Source organism: Manacus candei, unplaced genomic scaffold (genome assembly GCF_025592945.1).
Source record: "Manacus candei isolate 608988 ecotype Guabito, Panama unplaced genomic scaffold, ASM2559294v1 h1tg000202l, whole genome shotgun sequence".
In the NCBI taxonomy this organism is placed as follows: Eukaryota; Metazoa; Chordata; class Aves; order Passeriformes; family Pipridae; genus Manacus; species Manacus candei.
The window spans coordinates 123,561-132,393 of NW_026138250.1; the positions used below are offsets into that span (position 1 = coordinate 123,561).

At 44.4% G+C, this 8,833-nt stretch overlaps 1 long non-coding RNA gene across 1 annotated transcript; it reads right to left on the reverse strand.

Annotated features, from left to right (window-relative positions):
* Nucleotides 1–2,412: 2,412 nt before the first annotated feature.
* On the reverse strand, nucleotides 2,413–8,265 carry LOC127464236 (uncharacterized). The gene is made up of 3 exons (XR_007901261.1): nucleotides 8,223–8,265; nucleotides 3,466–3,605; nucleotides 2,413–2,444 (listed from the first exon to the last, which is right to left on the reverse strand). It is a non-coding gene; the product is annotated as an uncharacterized LOC127464236 (long non-coding RNA).
* Between the last annotated feature and the right edge of the window lie 568 nt (nucleotides 8,266–8,833).

Here is an 8,833-nt window from a genome sequence, read left to right on the forward strand (position 1 = left end):
GAAACTCACCCAAATCTCCCCAAAAACATGGCCAGAATCTCACCAAAATCTCCCCAAAAAATTAGCCAGAAACTCACCCAAATCTCCCCCCAAAAATGGTCAGAAACTCACCCAAATCTCCCCAAAAAAATGGTCAGAAACTCACCCAAATCTCCCCAAAAACATGGACAGAAACTCACCCAAATCTCCCCAAAAACATGGCCAGAAACTCACCCAAATCTCCCCCCAAAAATGGCCAGAAACTCACCCAAATCTCCCCAAAAACATGGACAGAAACTCACCCAAATCTCCCCAAAAAAATGGTCAGAAACTCACCCAAATCTCCCCCCAAAAATGGTCAGAAACTCATCCAAATCTCCCCAAAAAATGGTCAGAAACTCACCCAAATCTCCCCAAAAAAATGGCCAGAAACTCACCCAAATCTCCCCAAAAAAATGGCCAGAAACTCACCCAAATCTCCCCAAAAACATGGCCAGAAACTCACCCAAATCTCCCCAAAAAAATGGCCAGAAACTCACCCAAATCTCCCCAAAAACACGGACAGAAACTCACCAAAATCTCCCCAAAAACATGGTCAGAAACTCACCCAAATCTCCCCAAAAAAATGGTCAGAAACTCACCCAAATCTCCCCAAAAAAATGGTCAGAAACTCACCCAAATCTCCCCAAAAACATGGACAGAAACTCACCAAAACCTCCCCAAAAACATGGTCAGAAACTCACCCAAATCTCCCCCCAAAAATGGCCAGAAACTCACCCAAATCTCCCCAAAAACATGGCCAGAAACTCACCCAAATCTCCCCAAAAACATAGCCAGAAACTCACCCAAATCTCTCCAAAAATGACGCAAAACTCACCAAAATCTCCCCAAAAACATGGACAGAAACTCACCCAAATCTCTCCCCAAAAATGGTGAGAAACTCACCCAAATCTCCCCAAAAACATGGACAGAAACTCACCAAAATCTCACCAAAAACGTGGTCAGAAACTCACCCAAATCTCCCCCCAAAAATGGCCAGAAACTCACCCAAATCTCCCCAAAAACATGGCCAGAAACTCACCAAAATCTCCCCAAAAAAATGGCCAGAAACTCACCCAAATCTCCCCTAAAAATATATCCAGAAAATCGCACAAATCTCCCCGTAAAAATGGTCAGAAACTCACCCAAATCTCCCCAAAAACATGGTCAGAAACTCACCCAAATCTCCCCCCAAAAATGGCCAGAAACTCGCCCAAATCTCCCCAAAAACATGGACAGAAACTCACCCAAATCTCCACAAAAAAATGGCCAGAAACTCACCCAAATCTGTCCAAAAAATGACCCGAAACTCACCCAAATCTCCCCAAAAACATGGCCAGAAACTCACCCAAATCTCCCCAAAAACATGGACAGAAAGTCACCCAAATCTCCCCAAAAAATTAGCCAGAAACTCAACCAAATCTCCCCCCAAAAATGGTCAGAAAATCACCCAAATCTCCCCAAAAACATGGTCAGAAACTCACCAAAATCTCCCCAAAAACATGGACAGAAACTCACCAAAATCTCCCCAAAAAAATAGCCAGAAACTCACCCAAATCTCCCCAAAAACATGGACAGAAACTCACCCAAATCTCCCCAAAAACATGGACAGAAACTCACCCAAATCTCCCCAAAAACATGGCCAGAAAATCACCCAAATCTCCCCAAAAAATGACCCAAAACTCACCAAAATCTCCCAAAAAAAAGGTCAGAAACTCACCCAAATCTCCCCAAAAACATGGCCAGAAACTCACCCAAATCTCCCCCCAAAAATGGCCAGAAACTCACCCAAATCTCCCCAAAAACATGGACAGAAACTCACCCAAATCTCCCCAAAAAAATGGTCAGAAACTCACCCAAATCTCCCCCCAAAAATGGTCAGAAACTCATCCAAATCTCCCCAAAAAATGGTCAGAAACTCACCCAAATCTCCCCAAAAAAATGGCCAGAAACTCACCCAAATCTCCCCAAAATTGGCCAGAAACTCACCCAAATCTCCCCAAAAACATGGCCAGAAACTCACCCAAATCTCCCCAAAAAAATGGCCAGAAACTCACCCAAATCTCCCCAAAAACATGGACAGAAACTCACCAAAATCTCCCCAAAAACATGGCCAGAAACTCACCCAAATCTCCCCAAAAACATGGCCAGAAACTCACCCAAATCTCCCCAAAAACATGGTCAGAAACTCACCCAAATCTCCCCAAAAACATGGACAGAAAGTCACCAAAACCTCCCCAAAAAAATAGCCAGAAACTCACCAAAATCTCCTCAAAAAAATGGTGAGAAACTCACCAAAATCTCCCCAAAAACATGGACAGAAACTCACCCAAATCTCCCCCCAAAAATGGTCAGAAACACACCCAAATCTCCCCAAAAACATGGACAGAAACTCACCCAAATCTCCCCCCAGAAATGGTCAGAAACTCACCCAAATCGCCCCCCAAAAATGGTCAGAAACTCATCCAAATCTCCCCAAAAATATGGTCAGAAACTCACCCAAATCTCCCCAAAAATGGCCAGAAACTCACCCAAATCTCCCCAAAAACATGGACAGAAACTCACAAAAACCTCCCCCAAAAAATGGTCAGAAACTCACCCAAATCTCCCCAAAAAAATGGTCAGAAACTCATCCAAATCTCCCCAAAAACATGGTCAGAAACTCACCAAAATCTCCCCAAAAACATGGCCAGAAACTCACCCAAATCTCCCCAAAAACATGGCCAGAAACTCACCCAAATCTCCCCAAAAACATGGACAGAAACTCACCCAAATCTCCCCCCAAAAATGGTCAGAAACTCACCCAAATCTCTCCCCAAAAATGGTCAGAAACTCACCCAAATCTCCCCAAAAACATGGCCAGAAACTCACCCAAATCTCCCCAAAAACATGGCCAGAAACTCATCAAAATCTCTCCAAAAAACCAGCCAGAAACTCACCCAAATCTCCCCCCAAAAATGGCCAGAAACTCACCCAAATCTCCCCAAAAACATGGACAGAAACTCACCCAAATCTCCCCAAAAACATGGTCAGAAACTCACCCAAATCTCCCCAAAAACATGGACAGAAACTCACCCAAATCTCTCCCCAAAAATGGCCAGAAACTCACCAAAATCTCCCCAAAAACATGGCCAGAAACTCACCCAAATCTCCCCAAAAACATGGCCAGAAACTCACCCAAATCTCCCCAAAAAACATGGTCAGAAACTCACCCAAATCTCCCCAAAAACATGGCCAGAAACTCACCAAAATCTCCCCAAAAATATGGTCAGAAACTCACCCAAATCTCCCCAAAAACATGGCCAGAAACTCACCCAAATCTCCCCAAAAAAGTGGCCAGAAACTCACCCAAATCTCCCCCAAAAATATAGCCAGAAACTCACCCAAATCTCCCCCAAAAAATGGTCAGAAACTCACCCAAATCTCCCCCCAAAAATGGTCAGAAACTCACCCAAATCTTTCCCCAAAAATGGTCAGAAACTCACCCAAATCTCCCCCCAAAAATGGCCAGAAACTCACCCAAATCTCCCCAAAAACATGGCCAGAAACTCACCCCAATCTCCCCAAAAACATGGCCAGAAACTCACCTAAATCTCCTCAAAAAAATGGTGAGAAACTCACCCAAATCTCCCCAAAAAAATGGCCAGAAACTCACCCAAATCTCCCCAAAAACATGGTCAGAAACTCACCCAAATCTCCCCAAAAACATGGTCAGAAACTCACCCAAATCTCCCCAAAAAATAGCCAGAAACTCACCCAAATCTCCCCCCAAAAAATGGCCAGAAACTCACTCAAATCTACCCCAAAAAATGGTCAGAAACTCACCAAAATCTCCCCAAAAAAATGGCCAGAAACTCACCCAAATCTCCCCAAAAACATGGTCAGAAACTCACCCAAATCTCCCCAAAAAATAGCCAGAAACTCACCCAAATCTCCCCAAAAACATGGCCAGAAACTCACCCAAATCTCCCCAAAAACATGGTCAGAAACTCACCCAAATCTCCCCAAAAAATTGGCCAGAAACTCACCCAAATCTCCCCCCAAAAAATGGCCAGAAACTCACCCAAATCTCCCCCCAAAAAATGGTCAGAAACTCACCAAAATCTCCCCAAAAAAATGGCCAGAAACTCACGCAAATCTCCCCAAAAACATGGCCAGAAACTCACCCAAATCTCTCCAAAAAAACAGCCAGAAACTCACCCAAATCTCCCCCCAAAAATGGCCAGAAACTCACCCAAATCTCCCCAAAAACATGGTCAGAAACTCACCCAAATCTCCCCAAAAACATGGCCAGAAACTCACCCAAATCTCCCCAAAAACATGGTCAGAAACTCACCAAAATCTCCCCAAAAAAATAGCCAGAAACTCACCCAAATCTCCCCAAAAACATGGTCAGAAACTCACCCAAATCTCCCCAAAAACATGGACAGAAAGTCACCAAAACCTCCCCAAAAAAATAGCCAGAAACTCACCAAAATCTCCTCAAAAAAATGGTGAGAAACTCACCAATATCTCCCCAAAAACATGGACAGAAACTCACCCAAATCTCCCCCCAAAAATGGTCAGAAACACACCCAAATCTCCCCAAAAACATGGACAGAAACTCACCCAAATCTCCCCCCAGAAATGGTCAGAAACTCACCCAAATCGCCCCCCAAAAATGGTCAGAAACTCATCCAAATCTCCCCAAAAATATGGTCAGAAACTCACCCAAATCTCCCCAAAAATGGCCAGAAACTCACCCAAATCTCCCCAAAAACATGGACAGAAACTCACAAAAACCTCCCCCAAAAAATGGTCAGAAACTCACCCAAATCTCCCCAAAAAAATGGTCAGAAACTCATCCAAATCTCCCCAAAAACATGGTCAGAAACTCACCAAAATCTCCCCAAAAACATGGCCAGAAACTCACCCAAATCTCCCCAAAAACATGGCCAGAAACTCACCCAAATCTCCCCAAAAACATGGCCAGAAACTCACCCAAATCTCCCCCCAAAAATGGTCAGAAACTCACCCAAATCTCTCCCCAAAAATGGTCAGAAACTCACCCAAATCTCCCCAAAAACATGGCCAGAAACTCACCCAAATCTCCCCAAAAACATGGCCAGAAACTCATCAAAATCTCTCCAAAAAACCAGCCAGAAACTCACCCAAATCTCCCCCCAAAAATGGCCAGAAACTCACCCAAATCTCCCCAAAAACATGGACAGAAACTCACCCAAATCTCCCCAAAAACATGGTCAGAAACTCACCCAAATCTCCCCAAAAACATGGACAGAAACTCACCCAAATCTCTCCCCAAAAATGGCCAGAAACTCACCAAAATCTCCCCAAAAACATGGCCAGAAACTCACCCAAATCTCCCCAAAAACATGGCCAGAAACTCACCCAAATCTCCCCAAAAAACATGGTCAGAAACTCACCCAAATCTCCCCAAAAACATGGCCAGAAACTCACCAAAATCTCCCCAAAAATATGGTCAGAAACTCACCCAAATCTCCCCAAAAACATGGCCAGAAACTCACCCAAATCTCCCCAAAAAAGTGGCCAGAAACTCACCCAAATCTCCCCCAAAAATATAGCCAGAAACTCACCCAAATCTCCCCCAAAAAATGGTCAGAAACTCACCCAAATCTCCCCCCAAAAATGGTCAGAAACTCACCCAAATCTTTCCCCAAAAATGGTCAGAAACTCACCCAAATCTCCCCCCAAAAATGGCCAGAAACTCACCCAAATCTCCCCAAAAACATGGTCAGAAACTCACCCAAATCTCCCCCCAAAAATGGCCGGAAACTCACCCAAATCTCCCCAAAAACATGGCCAGAAACTCACCCCAATCTCCCCAAAAACATGGCCAGAAACTCACCTAAATCTCCTCAAAAAAAGGGTGAGAAACTCACCCAAATCTCCCCAAAAAAATGGCCAGAAACTCACCCAAATCTCCCCAAAAACATGGTCAGAAACTCACCCAAATCTCCCCAAAAACATGGTCAGAAACTCACCCAAATCTCCCCAAAAAATAGCCAGAAACTCACCCAAATCTCCCCCCAAAAAATGGCCAGAAACTCACTCAAATCTACCCCAAAAAATGGTCAGAAACTCACCAAAATCTCCCCAAAAAAATGGCCAGAAACTCACCCAAATCTCCCCAAAAACATGGTCAGAAACTCACCCAAATCTCCCCAAAAAATAGCCAGAAACTCACCCAAATCTCCCCAAAAACATGGCCAGAAACTCACCCAAATCTCCCCAAAAACATGGTCAGAAACTCACCAAAATCTCCCCAAAAAAATAGCCAGAAACTCACCCAAATCTCCCCAAAAAAATGGCCAGAAACTCACCCAAATCTCCCCCAAAAATATAGCAAGAAACTCATCCAAATCTCCCCAAAAAAATGGTCAGAAACTCACCCAAATCGCCCCCCAAAAATGGTCAGAAACTCACCCAAATCTCCCCAAAAAAATGGCCAGAAACTCTCCCAAATCTCCCCCCAAAAATGGTCAGAAACTCACCCAAATCTCCCCAAAAACATAGTCAGAAACTCACCCAAATCTCCCCAAAAACATGGCCAGAAACTCACCCAAATCTCCCCAAAAACATGGCCAGAAACTCACCCAAATCTCCCTAAAAACATGGCCAGAAACTCACCCAAATCTCCCCAAAAAAATGGTCAGAAACTCACCCAAATCGCCCCCCAAAAATGGTCAGAAACTCACCCAAATCTCCCCAAAAACATGGACAGAAACTCACCCAAATCTCCCCAAAAAAATGGTCAGAAACTCACCAAAATCTCCCCCCAAAAATGGTCAGAAACTCACCCAAATCTCCCCCAAAAATATAGTCAGAAACTCACCCAAATCTCCCCCCAAAAATGGTCAGAAACTCACCCAAATCTCCCCAAAAACATGGACAGAAACTCACCCAAATCTCCCCAAAAAAATGGCCAGAAACTCACCCAAATCTCCTCCCAAAAATGATCAGAAACTCGCCCAAATCTCCCCCTATATTGGCAAGAAACACACCCAAATCTCCCCCCAAAAATGGCCAAAAACTCACCCAGATCTCCCCCCAAAAATGGCCAGAAAATCACCCAAATCTCCCCCTAAAAATGGTCAGAAACTCACTCAAATCTCCCCAAAAATATAGCCAGAAACTCACCCAAATCTCCCCCAAAAAATGGTCAGAAACTCACCCAAATCTCCCCAAAAATATAGCAAGAAACTCACCCAAATCTCCCCAAAAAAATGGCCAGAAACACCCAAATCTCCCCAAAAATATAGCCAGAAACTCACCCAAATCTCCCCCAAAAAATGGTCAGAAACTCACCCAAATCTCCCCCCAAAAATGGTCAGAAACTCACCCAAATCTCCCCAAAAACATGGCCAGAAACTCACCCAAATCTCCCCAAAAACATGGCCAGAAACTCACCAAAATCTCCCCAAAAACATGGTCAGAAACTCACCAAAATCTCCCCAAAAACATGGACAGATACTCACCAAAATCTCCCCAAAAAATGGTCAGAAACTCACCCAAATCTCCCCCCAAAAATGGTGAGAAACTCACCCAAATCTCCCCAAAATATAGCCAGAAACTCACCCAAATCTCCCCAAAAACATGGCCAGAAACTCACTCAAATCTCCCCAAAAACATGGCCAGAAACTCACCCAAATCTCCCCCAAAAATGGCCAGAAACTCACCCATATCTCCATCAAAAATGGTCAGAAACTCACCCAAATCTCCCCAAAAAAAGGTCAGAAACTCACCCAAATGTCCCCCCAAAAATTGTCAGAAATTCACCCAAATCTCCCCAAAAAAATAGCCAGAAACTCACCCAAATCTCCTGAAAAAAATGGTGAGAAACTCACCCAAATCTCCCCAAAAATATAGCCAGAAACTCACCCAAATCTCCCCCCAAAAGAGGCCAGAAACTCACCCAAACCTCCCCCCAAAAATGGCCAGAAACTCCCCCAAACCTCCCCCCAAAAATGGCCAGAAACTCACCCAAATCTCCCCCCAAAAATGGCCAGAAACTCACCCAAATCTCCCCAAAAACATGGCCAGAAACTCACCCAAATCTCACCAAAAACGTGGTCAGAAACTCACCCAAATCTCCCCAAAAAATGGTCAGAAATTCACCCAAAGCTCCCCCCAAAAAAGGTCAGAAACTCACCCAAATCTCCCCAAAAATATAGCCAGAAACTCACCCAAATCTCCCCCCAAAAATGGCCAGAAACTCACCCAAATCTCCCCAAAAACATGGCCAGAAACTCACCCAAATCTCCCCAAAAACATGGACAGAATCTCACCAAAATCTCCCCTAAAAAATGGCCAGAAACTCACCCAAATCTCCCCAAAAAAATGGTGAGAAACTCACCCAAATCTCCCCAAAAAAATGGCCAGAAACTCACCCAAATCTCCCCCCAACAATGGTGAGAAACTCACCCAAATCTCCCCAAAAAAATGGCCAGAAACTCACCCAAATCTCCCCCCAAAAATGGCCAGAAACTCACCCAAATCTCCCCAAAAACATGGACAGAATCTCACCAAAATCTCCCCTAAATGGCCAGAAACTCACCCAAATCTCCCCCCAAAAATGGCCAGAAACTCACCCAAATCTCCCCAAAAAAATGATGAGAAACTCACCCAAATCTCCCCAAAAAAATGGTCCGAAACTCACCCAAATCTCCCCCCAAAAATGGTCAGAAACTCACCCAAATCTCCCCAAAATATAGCCAGAAACTCACCCAAATCTCCCCCCAAAAATGGCCAGAAACTCACCCAAATCTCCCCCCAAAAATGGCCAGAAACTCACCCA